This window comes from Neopsephotus bourkii, unplaced genomic scaffold (genome assembly GCF_033783945.1).
Source record: "Neopsephotus bourkii isolate Nb327-2 ecotype Australia unplaced genomic scaffold, CSIRO-AGI_Nbou_v1 NB_257, whole genome shotgun sequence".
Taxonomy (NCBI): Eukaryota; Metazoa; Chordata; class Aves; order Psittaciformes; family Psittacidae; genus Neopsephotus; species Neopsephotus bourkii.
The window spans coordinates 638,675-659,246 of record NW_026900766.1 but is presented as its reverse complement, the minus strand read 5'-3'; positions in this window follow the sequence as shown (position 1 = coordinate 659,246).

The following is a 20,572-nucleotide window of genomic DNA, read 5'->3' as shown; positions in this document are numbered from 1 at the left end:
AGAGTGTGTTGAGCTATTTAGATAAAACATGCTTTTTGACATTTATTACAGAATGATCCCTTCCCATAGACTGCTGCTCATGAAAAAGGGACATGGGGTGAATCAATAAAGGGCTAGTAATCTTTTTGCTGACATAGATGATATTGGTTAAGGATTAAAAATCAGTCTGGGGTTTGGATTTCTTTTAGCGTGTTACAGTACTATGCAAGCAGACAGCAATGCATTCAAATTCTAACAGTAAAAATACTGTAAGCATGTAGAAATGTATCTTGATGTGGCAGATGCTGTTGGTAAATATATATTTACTAAATGCAGAAGAAATCCTTCAGAGATATAAGCAAGAATCTCTTGCCTAAGTTAAATGCCTATCAATAAATTTTGCTCCAAATTCTTCATAAATCAAAACTTTTGAACCTAGAGCTCAATAGCAAAATACTATTTCCACTCGCAGTCTTTTGTGGAGATGTTTTTCAGGGTAGAACTGAGATTTACGCAGTTGATTTTTTTTTCCTACATAGACATCCTTATTACCCCCCAAGACTAACTGCATGAATTAATATGAGAAATGAAATATCATTCACAAACTAAGACATACCTGTGGCAGGTATCAATAGTATGCACCACTATGCATGTGCCAGGAAATCTGTGAGTGCACCTATCCTGGAGATACGCACTGTTTTGCTTACAAGCTGGTGGGATCAGACCCCTGCAAGCCAGCCGTCAAGCTTCACATCCAGGCTGCTCAGATTACGCATCAATCACGTCACCCAACCCTTGCTGCATGCATGGCTCTGTTCCTCAATTTATCCCACTCACCCCAGAGCATCTGGAACAGCTTTCTGGAACAGGTGCACACCATCAGTGTCCTATAGGGCCCATCTGTATCTGTCCATGCATTTTGGCTGGAGACAGTAGCTAACCTAGATTTGCTGCTGTCTGGGCTGAAGAGAGAAGCCTAATGCAGTTAGCAAACTGTTAACAAGCTGTTAGCAAACAGTTCTCTTTTTCATATTAAATTACATACCATATTCTTTCTCCTGATCCTCATTCTTTCAGGCTCAAAACAGGAAAACAAAAACACAATAACTCTGTAAAAATAATATAAATATATTCCCTCAAGATCATGCCTAATGCATGTCCCTGCAAATTGCCAGATGTGAGGGGAGAAGGTACTGTCTACAAGCTCTACATTATTTCTGTTTATGAAAGTGAGTAGGGAAATAAAGATGGTTTTGGAGTGAGAAAGGAGAAAAATTGTTTCCAAAGCACAATTGGTTCTCCAAGATATCTGCAAATCCATACTGTCTCTTACCATGGTTAGAAAAGATTGACCAACCTAGACCTAAGCTCAAATTTTCAGGATTCTTTTGTTTTCAAAGTACAGGTTGGGTACATTACTTGCTCTCTAGTTAAAACAGTATTTCCCTAGTTTCAGTCCAGATTTCCCTCTTAAAGATTAAAGCAAATAAAGGAGACTAGTTCTCTCCTCTGTCACTTTACTTTTAATTTTCCAGCTATCATGCTTTTACCATATTTTTGAGAGCTGATGTTCTTTTAGGCCTCTGCCATGAAGCTGCCTTGATTTGAGGGTGTCTGTTCTTCATAGTGACATATATAAGCACACACATCTCCAGCTCTGCCTTCATACACATGCAGGTTCCATTATGTGTCTACTGCTCTCAGCAGTACATAATAGCTCTCAAATAGCCTTGGAGGGCTGTAACACCTGCATGTACAAGTCAGATGAGGAAGCCTGGATCTTTGACATACTATTTTTATTCAGTCACTCTTTTTGTTTCATTTTGTTGCTTTACTTCCTTTCTTTGCCTTTCACTGAGCTATATGTTTTGTGCTGGGAGCTGGAAGGGGCCACATGTAAGCAACAGTTACCTCTGTTGTTTGGCCTGATCAGACTGAGCCTTGACCAGGGTGTGTATGTGACACTGTAGTATGAATGGAAGATTATAATTGACTGTATTTACTCTAAAGCACCACATCTGTATGTTGCTAACAAAAGGTGCCAACAATGGCCCAACACAGCATGTCAAATTGAAGAGTTTTCAGTAAGATTTTCGGTCCTTTTTCAGTGCAGGCTATTCCTCTGTCAAAAGTATTTTTTTATTCTGGAGCTTCTCTCTTTAATGTCATTCCTCTTCTGTGCAGGGAGGATCACACATAATGCTTCTGCTCTTGATTTTCTAGTTTTGCATAGCTCATGCAAAAGCCATCTTAATGCCATTAATATTCATATTCATGCTTTTTACCTGACAGAATTGAAGAAAATAGACTAAAGAGTTGTTTGGTTACCTTTGAGATTTCAGCTTGATCAGTTTATAAACATGTATCCTTTGTAAGGACTGCTTGAGTATGTGTAGAAACTCAAATTGTGTACTGTGGAAAAAAAAAAAAAGCAATCTAAAGTCCTCCACAATTATAGGGTAAAAAAAATCTCCTGTGGTACTACTAATATTGCACACCACTTCTTCAGGCAGAAGGCTTCCTGATGTTGTTCCCTAATTTAAACCAGGATGGTGTCTCATAATTCAATAAGGCAGAACTATTTCTGCAACAGAACTGATTCCATTTAATAAAAAAAAACCAAACCAAACCACCATGCACTACAGCTCTCATCTTTATTAGTACACTGCCTTTTAAATCCTCAAAATACTCCTGCATACTGTGAACAACCACTTAATTTTAAAAGCTCGTTATAAAGTGTAAATAAATCCATATCCACTGCATAATGATACTTTACTGTAATTTGATTAAAGCAGAAATCAAATCTTCACAATCAAACAGATGTTGAGCTGCCTAACATAGTGGCATCCTGTTCTTGGCAAGGGCTTTGGTCATCATGGAAGTAAACATAATAGCATTAAGGCTTAGCATATGTGCCAAAGCAAAACTGGAGTAATACACAGTCGCTATTATGCTAAAATATTTCTTTAACTAACACTGAAATTATATAACCCTTATAAACCATCATGCCTTGTGTTCTTGGAATGCTATTTAGCATATTTTTGTCAAAGGAATTGCATAAGTGCACTAATTATATTGAGGTTTGCAACAATCGGTCTTCAAAGAGTGTCTTGAGATTCGTTCATTTGCAGTAGGTGAGCTCCAGAGGCCCTTGGCACCTTCTCTTGGAGCATATGGGCAGCTTATCAAAGCAGTTATCCACATATAACATGTTTCCACAGGGGCACTGCTTTTCTAGCTACTATCAGTTGTAGCTCTGGGGAACAAAGATCTCTAAAATGTGTTCCACATTTTTTCCTTTGTAACTGTGTGCTCTTTGGGTCTCATCTTGCTTCTTCTATAAGTAATTTCAGTATCAGTCTTTGGATTTCAGAATTCGAGGTAACAAACCTTCAGAGAATTTACTGAACCAAAATCCTTCTTGAATTATCTCCCGGGCTGACTTCTCACTGATATTTTCATTTATTTCATAGGAATGAATAGAGTTTTCTGGAAACCTGTGCCAAAAGTTTGTCTCATGTTGAATCTATTCCCATGTTAATTCTAAGTGGTATTTCTTCACTGGAAGTGAAACAGAATTCAGACAAAAGCACTAAATCTTTGTTATCCACTTAAGTGAAGAGTGATGACATATCTTTTTAAGTGATGCATCAGAATAAAGGGATGATAGCTGAATTCTATCATTTCAGAGCTTTGGTAAAGAAAAAACTTTAAAACTATCTGTAAATGAAGACATAAATCCCTTGATCTTTAAAAACTGATAAAAACATAAGTGACAAGGTATTTTAAACTGTGCCTCAAGTTAGTACAAACATCTAGCAATAATGAAACAGAAATCAATAAATCTACAGGATCTATAATTACATTTTGGATTACAGCTGGTGAAGTAACTTGAGTTGGCCAACACAGTGCAGACATTTGTGTTGAATATTACAAATATTTTAAGCAAAAAGTGGGATATATATTTTAAGAAATAATAAATGTATAATATAATACATATTATTTCATTTTGACCATTCCCCAACAAAATGGTTTGTTTTGCTCTGAAAAAAAAATAAAATTTAAAAAAGATACAAGGTTCCCAAGGAAATGAAATATATTGTTCAGATCACAATTACAGTTTAAGCATCACATCCAAATTCAATTTAGAGATAGGCTGCTGTTCCAATTTGCTACCTAATATTTTTCACTTTCCTGAAAGTGGACCAGTGTTGATTCCTCCTGCTTCATTCTTCCTCAGTCCCTTTTAGGATGAAGTTTGTTGGAACTTCTGCTGAAAACTGCACAAAAATGAGAAAGAATGCTAGGATTTAGCTCACATCTTCAATCATCAAAAGTGTAATTATGTAACTTGTGTTGTTTGATGCTCACCTGTGGTTGCCAGGAGCTGCAATTTATCTTAGTGTGGGGTTTTTTTGATGGTGAAGGAGAGGCAGTGCATTTTTTTCTGAGAAGAGCAACTTGTGTATCTCATGAGAAACTGCTGATGCAGACTGCTTAACAAGTTTCAAGTCAGTGACTGCATATTTATGTGGAATAGAAGAACATTCACATTTGCATTAGGTAGGATATAAATAAATCTGAAGGGCTTATCTTCCTTTAATTTTATAGCATTTTAACTTTATTAGTAGAATTTAAGTAATATAACCCTCAATTTAGAATGCATGAAAATCTTGATTTAAAAAATACACAGTATCTATTCCATGGGAATAATCAAAGCCATAGCAGTCTTCTTCTCAACTATATACCTGTGCCCATGCATATGATTAAGTAGTTTATAATTCTCAAGTGTGTGAACAAACAAGCTACTTGCCATGTCTGTAACTGACCACATCTATTTTTGTAGACCACCCAACTGCAGAACACAAAAGTATTAAATTACTGCAGGTCACGATACTGACAGAGTCACAGGCACAGAAAAAACCCCAACAAACCACACAACACTATTTGCCTCAAAATTTGCTCAGTCTTTTTATGAAGACCATAGTCTTAGTTGAAGGAGCTGTTACTTTATCATAAAGCATGCTCCTCCTGAGCTATGCAGCTATCTCAGGAGTGGACTTCTGGAGACTGTTCAACAGTTCGATGGTGAGGGACATCTGTATAAACCAGGAAGAATTTCAAAGAGACACAGCAGTTGTATTCAGCACCTGAACAACTGGCATCCTAGTCTTTACCACAGATTTCTTCTGATGCAAAACATGTCCTGCTTCACCACTATATATCCACTTATATGCCACCAGTTTCAGATGAGGAGCCATAGCAAGTATCTGTACATCAAAAGTCAGTTTTAGGTTTTGTACTTTCTTTTAAACAACACAAAAAGCCCACTGCCAACCACTTTCTGAAAAGCAAGCTGCAATGTTGAAAATGTAGTGTGTAAAAATGCGTTATGATGAAGAATGCCCTTCTGTAATTAGACAATTACGTGGCCTACAATGTTGATCTGGTTTTAATATATATTATTTCTATTGCTAACTGTGGCTTGTAATTTTGAAAAGAGACAGGAAGCACCTGGGTGTAAAATTTCCCGGCTAAGTTTGTCTGTTTTTTCTTTGGAAACATTTTAAAAATGAATAAATGCAGATATGTCCTCACTAAATTATTTTAGAAATATTTGTAGATTGCAAAATTATTCAATATGTCAGAACATAGAATTCCATTTAGAAACTCATTTCATATAAATCTTTCCTGATTTAGTGTTCTTTCTGAAGGTGTGTTTTTTTTTTATTTGAAGAAATTAAATTATTTATTGTACGAGGTAAGTCACAAGTTCTCTCAGCAACAATATATCATTGTGAATACTAGATGCATTACAACTGAAATCTCTGATACATTTTTACTTTTTTATTCCCTAACTGTGTAAGTTTTGTCTGCTACACATCTCTGGCAATTTACCTCTTGAAAATGAAAATGAAAGATAATGTGGCTCATACAGCTATGCTATAGCAGCTCTATAATGATATATCAAATATTATTTCAATTTATCATGCATACTTGCTTTCTAAAGACTTTCAGCTTTCATTATTTTCTCAAGTACAATGAGAACTATTTTAAGAACTCCAAATCTAATTCATCCTCACTTGTGAAGACAAGCAGCAATTGTTTTGCCTTCAGATGCTGTCTTTAAGTGTTAGACAGTTCTTCTTCACACTGTTATTGTTCTTGTGGGTTTTCTTACTATGATTTATTTTACATTAAGGGGATAGCTACATGTTTCCAGATCTTGAACCTTAATCTCTTTAAATTAATCTGACTAAAACCAAGTAAACTGTGGTTGCATGAACTGTGAAGACAGTAGACCATGGGTTGTGGTTGCTCCAGGCAGGGAAGGGCTGATGCGTAGATGAAGGCAGTATTTGCACAGTGGTACTTAAAGAGTATTTGTCCATGGCTTAGGAGCATATCTAAAGGGATTCAATTCATTTCACTGTGTTGTTGTACTCGTTCAACACAAACGCAGCACCACTGAACATCAAAAGCATCCAACTGGTACAAATCCATCAAAATTATTTAGGTTTTCATAGTGCTCTGCTTTCTGATTGTTTCCATTTCTGTGCTTCTGTAATATAACCTGGGCCAACCAATTTCACTTATGTTTCAAATTCTTCGTAAAATAACCAGTAGCAAAGAAGATACGAGGGGAAAAAAATGGAACAGCAGAAAAAATCGAACAGCAGAAAGAAAGTTTATCCTTTTCCCTCTGAAGATTTAAATAACAGAAGAAAGCACAGGACAAGAACCTATCCATGCACACTCTCAAGATACAGCTTTTGGAGGACAGGAACAGCTTATCTTCATGATCTTTCTTGTGCAGAAAGCCCAAATGAGTATTTGCCTCTGCATCAGCAGCATATATTACAAGCAAGTGAACTAAACTATAATTGTGACTTAATAAGCAGTTTCAAAGCATTTTGATGGCAAACAGTATCTTGAATGGTGTTTGATGGAGATCAGAGTGAATGCCTGTGAGAACAATCAGACCTATATTTGTTACATACAAAAGCATCCTTTATAATCTCTTTTGATTGGTACCAAACTCCACAAGGCTCTGTACAGGGAAAGATCATTTCAGGAAAATATGTCTGAGAAGGTGCCACCCATCTGACTCTGCAATTCTTAAGCTTTTGGAGAACTTAGATTACCAGCCATCTTCACCTTCAATGGGTATGGAATTCAGAATAGTATCTATCTGCAGCATTTAGTAATTCAAATGTAAATTTGAAGCTGCTGCATTTTGAAACAATGCTGTTTCAGAGACGGCTGGCTATGTCATTACACAGTTTGGTTGAAATAAATTAATACAATAATATGGCACAGTTGCATACAATTATTTTTGATTACATTCTTAAATATGTACATAAAATTTTACAGTGCCTGTTTTATAGCACCCACCATTTTCCTGATCACTTAAGGAATGATTTTGAGTTACAGCACCTCCATCTTGTGGTAAACTTGAGAAATAGGTCTTCCTTAATGCTATCTGACAAAAAGTACCTCTGAAAAAAATTATGATGGCATAGATCTATCCAGATTTGAACTTGGCTCCAGGTCCTTCAGGGAGTTTGTGGTTTCTCTCTGCCTCCATCTTGCACTTGTCAGCTGGGACAATCATCTTTGTCCATGTACAAAACTTGTCTCTTACAGGCTGACAGCAGGAGGAACTTGTCTTCCCCTAAGGAGTCAGGGAGGTACTGTGCTTCTATGAAGTGAGAGCTAATACCATCAATGAATAGCACTATTTAGGCATTGAGAATTTTAAAGCTTTATAAATACCTGTCATGGAAGAAATTTTCATTTATCATCATTCCATTGCAATTGTAAAGGTTTTATCCTTGAAGCTAAAACATCAAAGCAGAAGTTTTCCACTGTCATGGTTGAATGAATGCTCATGTGTGTATGTCTGTATTTTGGGTTTAAAGTTGCGTTTTAGAATTTGGTCAAATTTTTCTGTGAAATGCTTTTCAAGCCCCAGAAAAGATCCTTCACAACTAGTATTGTCCAAAACCTAGCCGATGGCTGGTCACTGTCTATGCTCTTGGTAGCCACAGAGCACAGTTCAGACACCTACACTGGGCTATTAGTTGAAAGTCTAATTTCAAAGTGTATTACCTTTTCTTCTTTGTTTCATTGGTGCTGTGAATGCAGAAAGTAAGACATTTAGCAGGCAAGTCAGCTAGATGACAAACATGAAGGTCCTCCTACTTTCTACTCACGTATTGCAGCAGTGCTCCAGTTTACAGGACAGCTCTAGGTAAGCAGAACCATCATACCCAGTTCCCTCATCCTCTCTTTGAGTCCAGTCTGTTGTAGTGCCATAACTACCTTATATTTACTCCAATATATTAAATTTTGCTTATCCGGGGGTGCTCAGAAAACTGGCCACAGTACTCAGATATGGTTTCACAGGTGCAAAGTAGGAGAAACTAATCACATCCATTGACCTGTTGCCTACAGTTTGGCTAAAAGAGGAGCATGCTGTTAGCTTTCATCACCCCAAGGATACTCTGCTGACTCAATTCAGCTTTCTTCTCTAGGATCCTCAGGTCTTTTTCTGGAGAGCCTGTTGGTCTCCAGTCTGTGCATGTTGCATGGGGTTACAGTGTACTGGCTGCAGGAGGTTGTTTTTGTTGTTGTTGAATCTATGGAGGTTTCTGCCAGCTCATTTTTCCAGTCTGTCAAAGCCACTTTAGCAATTCTACCCAGTATTTAAATAAGGAGTAGCACATCATCTGGACCAGAAATTATATCTGCTTTGTAATTTTAGAACATACAAACTTCTCTGTTAAGATGTCCAATATCTTCTCTCTGACAGTAGTCAGCAGAGAAAAGTACAATAAACCAAGAAAATTTAAACTTGTATTAGCTCTCCTATGAGCTCCTGATTAACAAATAAGTAGTTTAGGGACTCCTTTATTTGGTATGTGCATTTCAACCTTTCTTTTCAACAGCAAGAAAGGAACTGAGTCGACTTCTATTTTTATGCTAACAAACCTGTAGCAATTAATTTATAGGATGGATTATGCAAAGTAACTGTTTTAAGCTTGTTTCCTCATAATTTTTTTTAATACTTCTTGCATATTGAGATATTGGAAACAGTAATTTGCAGCTCAGCTCATGCACCACTTCTGCTTCTCTAGTCCCAGTCTATTTCACCTTTGCTTTTAGAGCAGAGTGTGTTGAAATGTTTTCTGTTTTCTTCTTCAATGCTTTCCTAGTTTCTAACATTTGACTGGCGTTTTTGAATGTTGCTGTGCAATGAGCTGGCATTTTTTGATAACCCTCTCCAGGAATTTTAACATTTCTTCCCTCAGTGGCAACAGGTAATTAACCAACATCGTGGATATGTAGTTTATTTTTCTCATACATGTTGTTTTGTCTTCATTGGCACTGAGTTTCTTCCGCCATTTTACCACCCTCTCACTTGCAAGATGCTTCCATAGCTCTCTGCAGTCAGCTTTACTTTAGACTACTCCTAGCAATCCTGTATGAGGAAGGGTGTGCCACACAAAAACCTTTACAGGCAAAAAATTGTTTTGACTGAAAATCACTTCATTCAAAATCACACGTTGAAAAGATTTTTATCCTTAAATGTAGCTTCCTACCCCTAGCTACATACCATGGTCCCCATGTACAAGACTCCTGTTTGAATTCTGGCTTTGTGGGGTGGTGGAACACAAACCACAGCATTTTAACTGGCATGTACCCTGTCTGTATTTCTGAAAGCTGAAAGCTTCTTCCTTACCTGGATTACACAGTATCACAGTATGTTAGAGATTGGAAGGGACCTCAAAAGATCATCTAGTCCAATCCCCCTGCCGGAGCAGGAACACCTAGATAAGGTTACACAGGAACGTGTCCAGGCGGGTTTTGAATGTCTCCAAAGAAGGAGATTCCACAACCTCCCTGGGCAGCCTGTTCCAGTGTTCCGTCACCCTCACCGAGAAGAAGTTTCTTCTCAGGTTTAAGTGGAACCTCTTGTGCTCCAATTTGTACCCATTACCCCTTGTCCTTTCATTGTTTGCCACTGAGAAGAGCCTGGCTCCATCCTCGTGACACTCCCCCTTTATATATTTATATACACTAATAAGGTCACCCCTCAATCTCCTCTTCTCCAAACTATAGAGACCCAGCTCCCTCAGTCTTTCCTCATAAGGGAGATGCTCCACTCCCTTAATCATCTTAGTTGCTCTGCGCTGGACTCTCTCCAGCAGGTCCCTGTCCTTCTTAAACTGAGGGGCCCAGAACTGGACACAATATTCCAGATGAGGTCTCACCAGGGCAGAGTAGAGGGGAAGGAGGACCTCTCTCGACCTACTAACCACCCCCCTTCTAATACACCCCAGGATGCCATTGGCCTTCTTGGCCACAAGGGCACAGTGTCGGCTCATGGTCATCCTGTCGTCCACCAGGACCCCCAGGTCCCTCTCCCCTACACTGCTCTCTAACAGGTCGTTCCCCAGCCTATACTGGAACCTGGGGTTGTTCCTGCCCAGATGCAGGACTCTACACTTTCCCTTGTTATATTTCATCAAGTTATTCCCCGCCCAGCTCTCCAGCCTGTCCAGGTCCCTCTGGATGGCAGCACAGCCTTCTGGCGTGTCGGCCACCCCTCCCAGCTTAGTGTCATCAGCAAACTTGCTGATAGTACACTCAATTCCCTCATCTAAATCGTTGATGAATATATTAAATAATACTGGTCCCAGTACTGACCCTTGAGGCACTCCACTAGATACAGGCCTCCAACTAGACTCCGCCCCATAGACTACAACTCTCTGGCTTCTCTCCTTCAGCCAGTTCACAGTCCACCTCACTACCCGATCATCCAGACCACACTTCCTCAATTTAGCCGCAAGGATGCTGTGGGAGACCGTGTCAAACGCTTTGCTGAAGTCAAGGTAGACCACATCCACCACTCTGCCATCATCCATCCACCCTGTTATTTCCTCATAAAAGGCTACAAGATTGGTCAAGCACGACTTCCCCTTGGCGATTCAGCAGGTTTCCAGCAACTGCTTGTGTCTTTGGGCTGCTCCTATGTCATCCACGCAACTACATGCTTTCTTAACACAGTAGCAGCTTCCAAGGGTACACAGACTTGTTAATCATCTAATGTACACCCACATATCCACAGCTGCTCCCACAGGCATGGGAGGCTGGAGCAGAGAAGCTCCTGTCCACATTCCTTCCTGCACTTCCTTCTACGTTACTGATGGCGTAGCCCATTTATGCTACATGCCAGTCAACTGAACTGACTCAAAATCCAGCTTTTGCTCCTGAAGTGGCCCTCAACAGCCAGCTTCCATAATACTCATTTCTTTAGCTCTGTGTGAATACAAAAGGGTGCCAGCACAGCAATCCGTTACTTAATGTTGGATTGCATGCTAGCTGCAGAGCTACTTCCCTCCAGGAACTCCAGTCCTGCAAAATGTTATATATATGTATACACATAAAATGTTAAGTATAAAAATGTTGTATGTAAATGTACATATGTAAATGTACATACATGAACAATCATGCCCAAAAGAGTAGTTCAAAGCAAAGGGGGAAAGGTATGTGTGTGGAATTAGACACTTAAAGAATTTCAAAGATAGCAGCTTAGTTCTTCAATTGCCTGCAATTCAACAAGACACAGAATGATAGAAACTACTGATCATAGAAGTTAATAGTGATACTGTAATACCTTGTATATTCTGTATGAAGGCCTTTTGCATAAGGCTTTTATTAGTTTATTACCTTTGTATTAGTTTAGATTAGCACTAGAATGGTGAAATGTAAACTGCCAACATATTTTGCTGGTTTCATGCTGTGTAACCATTTCCAAATAATAATTCAAATAGCTGCACACCTTTGCCTGTGACAAATGCTGAAAAGACGCTAATGACTGGATCTCGATCTCAACCGACCCATTTTTATTATCTATATCCAGAAAGGTTCAGTCAATACTGGGGCAAAAAGAAGCTAACCCAACTTTGATGATAAAATAGGAATTCATTTCCATGTTATCTCTACCCCTCTTCTTTAAAGTCAATTTCCCTAAAATCAGTTTGTTGTATTAATAAATCCTTAGTACATTTTGCATAACCTTCATAAAATGCTAATATGTTTTCAGGAGAATTGTATGGCTCATTCAAAAACAAAAATATTGCCCATCTGTATAACAGAATATTTTCTTTCAATTTTCACCTCAAGTTCAATGCCTCTTGCACTTTTAATTTAAAAAATAACAAACCAAACCAAACAACAACCAACATTACCATTTCAAATATTACTTAATCTAACACTCTGCATAGGAAATATGTTTTCTCTTACAGAAGTTAGATTCTACCATGGGGCATTAAAACGCAGCACACAGTTTCTTGCCTTGAATTAATTAATGCTTAAGCTCTGGGTTTGCATAAATTATATATAAAACCATACTTCACCAAATCTTGGGAGTGTTAATTTTCTGGAAATTTATATGGGGTCAATGAATGTCCTAGCATTTCTGTCTGCCTGAGAGAAGGATGAGGCCATCAGTCTGGAAAACCATTATCTCTCACTGCACTTTATGTCATATTTTGTATTTTAACTCCAGGTTTACATATGTGTTTATATTGCACTTTGCTCTCAAAATCCAAAGGTGAAAAGAGAAGTGCATTGGTGAGCATCACAGGAGGAAAGGCAAAAATATTGTTTTCTCTCATTTACTTAAAAAGGCAATGTTTTTGGTATTATTCAGCAGTGTTTGGCTCGCTTCCCCCTTATAATTGTATCTGTTTCTCATTGTTAAAGAATCCTCATCCAAGCTAGTCTATTATTTCTGGAATTTGTAGAAAGGTTAGTGAGTCTCTAGAGTTGTGAATACTTTTTCTGGCTGACATTTATTGATCTCATTACCTTCATGCTCATATTTCAAAAACTTTTTTTTTACATTTTGTTACCATTTCAAAGATGACAGAAATGCTGCAGTGCTCACTGTATTAGAACTGTATGTAATTAAAATTTGTACTCTGTGTTTCATCAGAAATTCACTGTCAAAACCTAAGCATGTGTTGTTTACAAATTAGACTTATAATTAGAACACAAAACAACTGCAAAAATAGAGACTGAATTTATATTTGAAACAAAAATCTATCTTATTTCTGCACAGAAAAGTGAGTTGCTAGCATACCATACTGTGGATGAAATCAGATGAAATCTACACCTGTGCAGATGCCAGCAAACCCATGAACCACTTAAGTACATTTTAGGAGGTAAGATGGGGGAGATGGACAGGAGTTTTGTAATTCATGTGTTAGGTTTTTATTTGAGAGTGAATTTCACCTTTTGATTTTACTGTTTATTTCCTTTCTCTATTATTAATTATCTCTGAAATGCAGGTGACATTATTATCAATTTTCTTCAAGGTAAAAGGAAATTTTGCAATGATTTGAATGGAATTTACAGAATGCTTGAAATGTTTCAACCTATTAAGAAACAAAACTAGGCCACAATACCTTCCAAAAACTCTTTGTACTCTTCTCTGTTTCATAATCAGCATGCAGGTGTCAGTCTTAAAATGAACTTTTGCTTCATAGAGGCTTAATAATATGAAGGACCCCATGTTCAGTAAACATCTGAATTCCAGAGGATACCAGCTGACAAATGCTGCTGTCAGTTTGAAATTTCTCCTGTGCCTCTTGTATCTTTCTTTGTAAAGTCTTTCTAAAGATTGTCTGCCAAAGTCTTAACATGGACAGATGATGAAATGCTGGCAACAGGATACATACAGAAGTAAGAGGCTGGTCTTGCGGTAGTGCATAATAAATAGTTCCATAGAAAATGAAGATCTGAGATAGATAGCTTAGGCAGTACTGAGTTGTTTAATGCGTGTGAACATCTCAGACACAAGCTCTGCACTGTTTTGCTGAACATTGCTAAATCACCTCCATACAATTGAGTTTCCTAAAAAAAATAAAATAATAAATTGTCACTTTGCTGAAATGGGGAAAAACAGCATAGGAAGCAACTTGGTATAGGTGTTGACATTTTAAGCATTTCAATATGTATTTCTATATTATTCCATTAATATATGGACAGCAGACACATTTGTACATCCATAAAATAATGCAGATGTTATATGTATATATATTTATATCGTATATATGTATATAAAAATACATTTTATTGCTGGTACTTTAGCAAACTTTACATTTGTTTATTTCTTCTCAAGCAACACAAAAAAGTTGCTTTCTCCTTGTCATTTTTTATCTGGAGGGGCTTATTGAACTGTACTAAATGGCCTTAGTCATACAGAAACTATCTGCAGCTACTTGTCACTTCCTTCTTATGACCAGAATGTCTAGAGTTCTCAGGTCAGTGATCTTTATCCCACTTGTGTGATATCTCAAGCATTCCCTCCCAACCCTCTTTTTTTCTAAGCTGAATTCTCCTTCACTTTGTAAAAAGGTAGGTGACTCCTTCTCATATATGTGCTAACAATCTATAGGCACCTTCTGACAATGGCAGCACAAGACAAAAAGAGCAATACTGACTTACCAAGCTGAAATTGTCTATGGAAGTCATTGTAGGTATTGTGTGTATTAGCACACACCAAGTGCAAGCATGTAAGTATGTTCCTTAAGCCAATGTAATATAAACTACCATTGCAGATAATGCCAAGAGAAGGGATAAGCCTTACTCTGCCAATGGAAAAATATACATGATGGAAATTGCTTTCATTGTTCCTTTGCAATGGGAACCCTCTCCTGTCCCTAGGCTGCCTAATTATGGTTGTCCTTGGAGCACTGCTTGAAAGAAAACAGTGTGAGTAGGAAAATGGATTGATAGCTGTGGTTATGTTGGTTATTGAAATTAATATATCTTTGGCTGAAACACATGCTGACAGCCTCTCTGGCTATCTATGGATATCCTGGCTACCTATGGACAGCTTAAGCAGTATTTTCCTTCTCTTTACATTCTTTTAAAGTAATTTTAATACAGATTTTCTCCAGTTAATATTCAATTCTGGTTCCTAATAATAAAATGCAGTAACTTTACTCACCCTTGAGATATTAAGGCCACTAGCACATACAGTACTAACCCTAGGAGATCAGCTCGATGAACATCAATGAGCAATGAAAAACTTGAATCACCCATCTTGTGGATGTACAGCAAGCAATGAAACTTTTGGTGGAATTTTGCAGTAAGAAAATGTAAGAAAAGTACAAGACCTGAAATGCAAACCATATTCTTCCTTTAGAAAGAAATTGATACATTAAATATTTATGCAAACATAATAAATTGGCAAGTGTATGAAAACAGTGCTACACCTTCATCGCTTTCATATATCATCTTCCTGAAAAGAAGGATTTGCTACTAAACCAGAATTCGAGCTCTGCTATGTAATTTTCTTATCAGTCACTACTTGCCATTGCTCTTTCTATGTCCATTCTGAAGAGTTTAGATAACAAGAAGAAAACAATGAACATGTTTTCTGAATAAAAAATGAAAGATATCTTTACATCATTGGACACATACTCTCGAAATGTTGAGCTTTTCTTAATACAAGATTAAAGTCCTGTTTGTGTTACTGACATTAATTTAAATGAATGGCATGTTCAGCAACCTTCTGAAAATAGATTTCTTGCATAGGGCATCTTCATTAGATCTCTTCATTAGGGACTGTAATGATAGGACAAGGGGCAAAGGGTTAAAACTTAAACAGGGGAAGTTTAGGTTAGATATAAGGAAAAAGTTCTTTACTGTGAGTGTGGTGAGGCACTGGAATGGGCTGCCCAATAAAGATGTGAATGCTTCATCCCTGGTAGTGTTTAAGGCCGGGTTGGATAGAGCCTTGGGTGACATGGTTTAGTATGATGTGACTCTGCCCATGGCAGGGGGGTTGGAACTAGGTGATCTTAAGGTCCTTTCCAACCCTAACTATTCTATGATTCTATATTTTTAACTGATTATGAAATCACCAGTCTTTCCCAATATCACTTAGCAATACCTAGCATTCTCCTTTATGACTGTGGTTACACTATTGAGTAGTTCTCACAGTAACTCTGAAGGAAACATTACATTGTCTTTTTTTTACTGATAAGAGAAAGCAACTGAGAGGTTGCTGAATATCACATAAGACATATATCAAACAAAAGTTAGAGTAAGGATAAATTATTTGAATGAGATTTTTGTTCAACTATATGACTTAAAACCAGTGGTGCATGAGCCTATGAGAAAAGTAGGCCATGATTTATCACTCTTCACTGATGTATACACATGCACTCCAGTCTGATAACCATGAAGACTGCTGTATTTGCTGGCTACACAATGAATTGCATGCTTTAGACTATAAAGTGATTATTCAGCACTTTGGCATTCCCAAAAACTCCATCCAAAGTAAAATGGTGTCATTGATTCTGCATGGACTAGAGAGTAGAATAACTTAGCCATCAATATGCTTCAAGTGTATAAACGTTGACAGATCCAAGTTTTGGGTAATAGAAGGCTGCTTACATAAGCGATTCACTAGAGGAATTTACTATTTAGATAAAAAGAGGCCACCTGGGATTAAAAATGTTAGGATAAGCAGTATTATGTTTACTTCAAATGGAATAAAGCAGGGAAGAACTAAAATATTCTACATTAATTAATGAAATAAAAAACATAAAATGAAGGAGGCTACTACTAATACTTCAGGAAAAAAATGCAATTGGTGTCTTTTAAGACTTAGGAAAACAAGAACTGAGGTTTGAATTTGCTATTTTACTGAAAGCAAAACATAGAAACTTTACACAGACCAGCTCGCCTTGTACTTTTACATCCAGCAGGGATGCTAAGTAAGAATAAAACTTTATAAAATTTTCCCCAAAATATATGCTGCACCGAGAAAAACAAATCAAACATTCAGGCTAAAACATATTCATTCATATGATCTACAGAAATGTAGACTATTCCTAATATATGGTTCTAATTTACAAAGAATGAAGACTCTTCCAGGTTATTATTTAATGTCTTCAGGTAGAATAATAGAACATCTAATAGTGCGTTCCAGGCTTCTGCAAGAATTTGTTACCATGCGTGAACACACTTAACAGTTGAAAGCTTCTGGAGAAACTCTGATTCTGCTGACCTCAAAACCTGTCACCAGTTTAAATGGGGCAGGAGTACATTCACTTTTCATGTTAACCCTGGGGAATTAGCTGTAGTTACGGGCCACAAGAATGGAAAGAAGTTAGAAGTTGGCTGGGTGGGTTAGAGGAGGAACTGAGGGTGGATGAAGTTTAAGCAGTTATAATCCAAAGATCTCCATATATTGCCAAGACTTCATGTACAGGTTTAAAATCTCCTTTATGTCTGAAGATAACATATACTGTAAAGCTACACGAAAACATTTCTGCTATATGTCAGGAAACTCACTTTGGGTTTTTATAACTGAATTGTCAGGATCTCACTCTTGTTGATCTCGCTCATTCAGTACTGTGATGAAGACTGGTTGTAAAAATCAGCTTGTAAAAATCACATCAGTACTAGAGTATGTTCTTAACTGCAGGGCTCACTTGGGTTCTGCATTGGAAAACATCTCATGTTAAGCTAACTCACTTGAGAATAATCAGACTGTGAAGCAGTATTCAAGCTGTGTGTCTACACACCCTCTGCTCTTGTTTGATTGATAAAATAAAACGTGTAGAGGTGTAGTGCCAGAAGATTCTCTGTACTCTTTGAATTTTCTCGTATCTGGAGGCATGGGGAAGGATGTCCTTGCTCTTTCTGAGCATAGCAAGGGGATTGTGGAAAACATTTTAGGACTGGGGACTTTGAGTGGATCTAGCCCACATTCACACTGAGAAACAGGTTAGCAGCCAATGAATCATGCTAACTGTAGATTTTGCCTGTATAGCAGAGAATATCAATATAAGGGACTCTGCAAGTGGAACTCATATTAGGATCAATACTTGAATTACAATTTAAATAAAATTCACAGTGTAGAAAATGTTTTAAGGGTATGTCTAAACTGTACTAATACTGCAAAAAAAGCATACGAATTAGCTCAACCGTTAAATGTAATGTGACTGCATTAATATGGTTCTCTGCTGGCTGATATTCAGAGTATATTTATATCAGAACTAGCAGCTTTAGAACTAGCCTAGGTATTTCAATTTGACACTACATTGTCCAATAAGGACAATCCCTATAAAGAATAATTAGAAAATGCTACAGACTTTTGGGGGGGGCAATAAATGGTAAGTAATCTTTAGTAATTATAAAAACTTGCGTAAACTGAGAGCACAGATGAACTGGAGAACATTTTATTATTCTAATAATAATCTCTTAGTGACAGCTGACCTGCTTCTCCACTTCCTTGCATATTGAAAAGTCACTAAGACTTCTGCAAAGAAAGCATAATGTTCTGAAAGACAGTATTTTATATCCACCTTGCTCAGGTGAAAATTATGAGTTCTAAGGTAGTGAAGGACTGGACCCAGATGAAAGTACAAACAGTTAAGGCTCATATTTCCACATGACCTGTGATGAAAGAGAAGGTGCAGCATCTCCAGAGATTTGGAGGAATGTTCAGGGAGTGCTATAATTAATGTCTAATCGTTCCATTTGACAACTCTTAATCCCATTTTCTCAGGCTTGTGTCCTACAGATTGTTTATAAATTAGATTGGTGGTCATAGTAACTATTCCCCTGAGTTTGCAAAGTGAAGTGAGCCTAAAATGACTTCTACTTTTCACAGCAGGGTCAACTGAGCACATCATCCTTCTCAGCAGGATAAAATGAATACTGTACAGTCCACTCTGAGGCAAATAATTTCCCTTCCAAACAATGTTAGTAAATGAACTGTGGAAGACTCTCAAAGTTTAAGGAGGAAAGTACTGTCCATTAGCCTACAGTGGAGCTCTTGCAAAACTTCGGCTTGTGCTGAACCTCCTCTGCAGGTGAGACAGACTGCCCAGTCTGTCCGTGTAGCTATGACAGGCAAACATGCATTTCCACTGCATGTATGTGGTGTGGGTCTTCTGTACACTCTCCCTCACCTTCTAATAGAACATCATTAGCTCTGTGAAGAAAAGGATTTACCACATCTCTTCAAACAGAAAAGGAACTGGGACCTGTGTGCAAGTTGCTGAGATGGGGCGTAAATTCTCTTTCTGTCCGAGAAACAAAAAGTACATCATAGAGAAGGAAAGTTTGGGAAAGCATTGCGAGAAAAAAAGAAGATGCTTGTCTTTACTTCCAGAACTGCATATTCAGTGCAGAGTCAGAAAGTCAACCTGCAGACCAAAAGTCAAAGTGAAATGAATACTTTTATCTTTATCAGCATTGCATGGGAGTTATTTCAGAAAGAATGAGTAGTTAACTAAACAGACAAATTATATGACAAGAAGAATAAATTTCAAGTCAATTACACAAATGTGACTTGCAGGAGGAAATAATCATAAAAGCTCATTTTTGTCATCAAATTAACATGTGTAATGAGTGTAATTTCTCAAAAGCCACTTTCCAAAGTCAATTTTTACTTTGGGAAAGTCCTCCCAGGTTGTGTTGCAGGCACCTTATTGCTCCTAGGCCCCAAACCCTGGTTTGTATCGATTCATGGGACTGTTTAATCTGTGATCCATGACACCCTTTGGTAAGGAATCCCACAGTTCAACCACACATTATGCAGAGAGACAAGTTCTTCTGTTTATTTTGCACCTGGGTTTTACCAGCTTAATTTGACTGCCACCCCACAGTTCTTTACATTGCAAAACAGTGTATTTTGGTTAACATAAGGATGGTTTTAGTGTGTTACTTCCAGCTTTGCTTATTCCAAGTTCAAATGCCATTTTTTTTTCTTTATAACATTATGTATTTATTAATAAAATACCTAACAGATTTGTTCAGTTTTATACATGTACATGTACAGAACTATAACCAAATTTTATATTGTATATTAAACACTATACTAAGGCTGTGATATCAACTGTACAACACTATTTTCCATACACAGCCATAAAAATGACATTTGTTTTGTCATGACCTTTTTATCTATACAGTTCGGTGGCTTGTGTGAGATTTTATTTATGTTAGGTTCATAGAATGCTAGCTCTTGAGAGGCTAAAATTAGAATGAGTGTGGCTTATCAGTTTCATTCACTAAGTATCTGAAAACAGGCTTTTACAGGATTAAATGAATAATCTGAAATAATTCTTATCTACACTTTAAAGTAATCTACTTCGAAGAAACGCATGATCTGCAGGGGGCTACTAAAGCCGTGTGGTTTATTGATTTATTTTTATCGATTTCGTAAGTAGCAGAGCAGAGACGATACTTGTGCTGACGGAAAGAAGCCGAGTAGTGCCCGGGCAAGTCCAAGGTGCATCGCGCAGGTCTCTTGCAGCAAGGAGAGGAAAAAGCACAACCGTTTCAGCTATTTAGTGGTGGGAGAGTGTCACACCTACGATTCTGTGTAAATCATTTAGGCCGTAAATGACACCACACACCTAAAATCACGAGCTTTCAGGGGGGACAATGGAGACGAGCTCAGCCACAGGCCCAGGGGTGTCCGCACACCCGTCCCCTCGGTCCTGGCCGACTCTGCACTTACAGCCAGCAGCGGGAACCGGAGCAGCACCGCTTC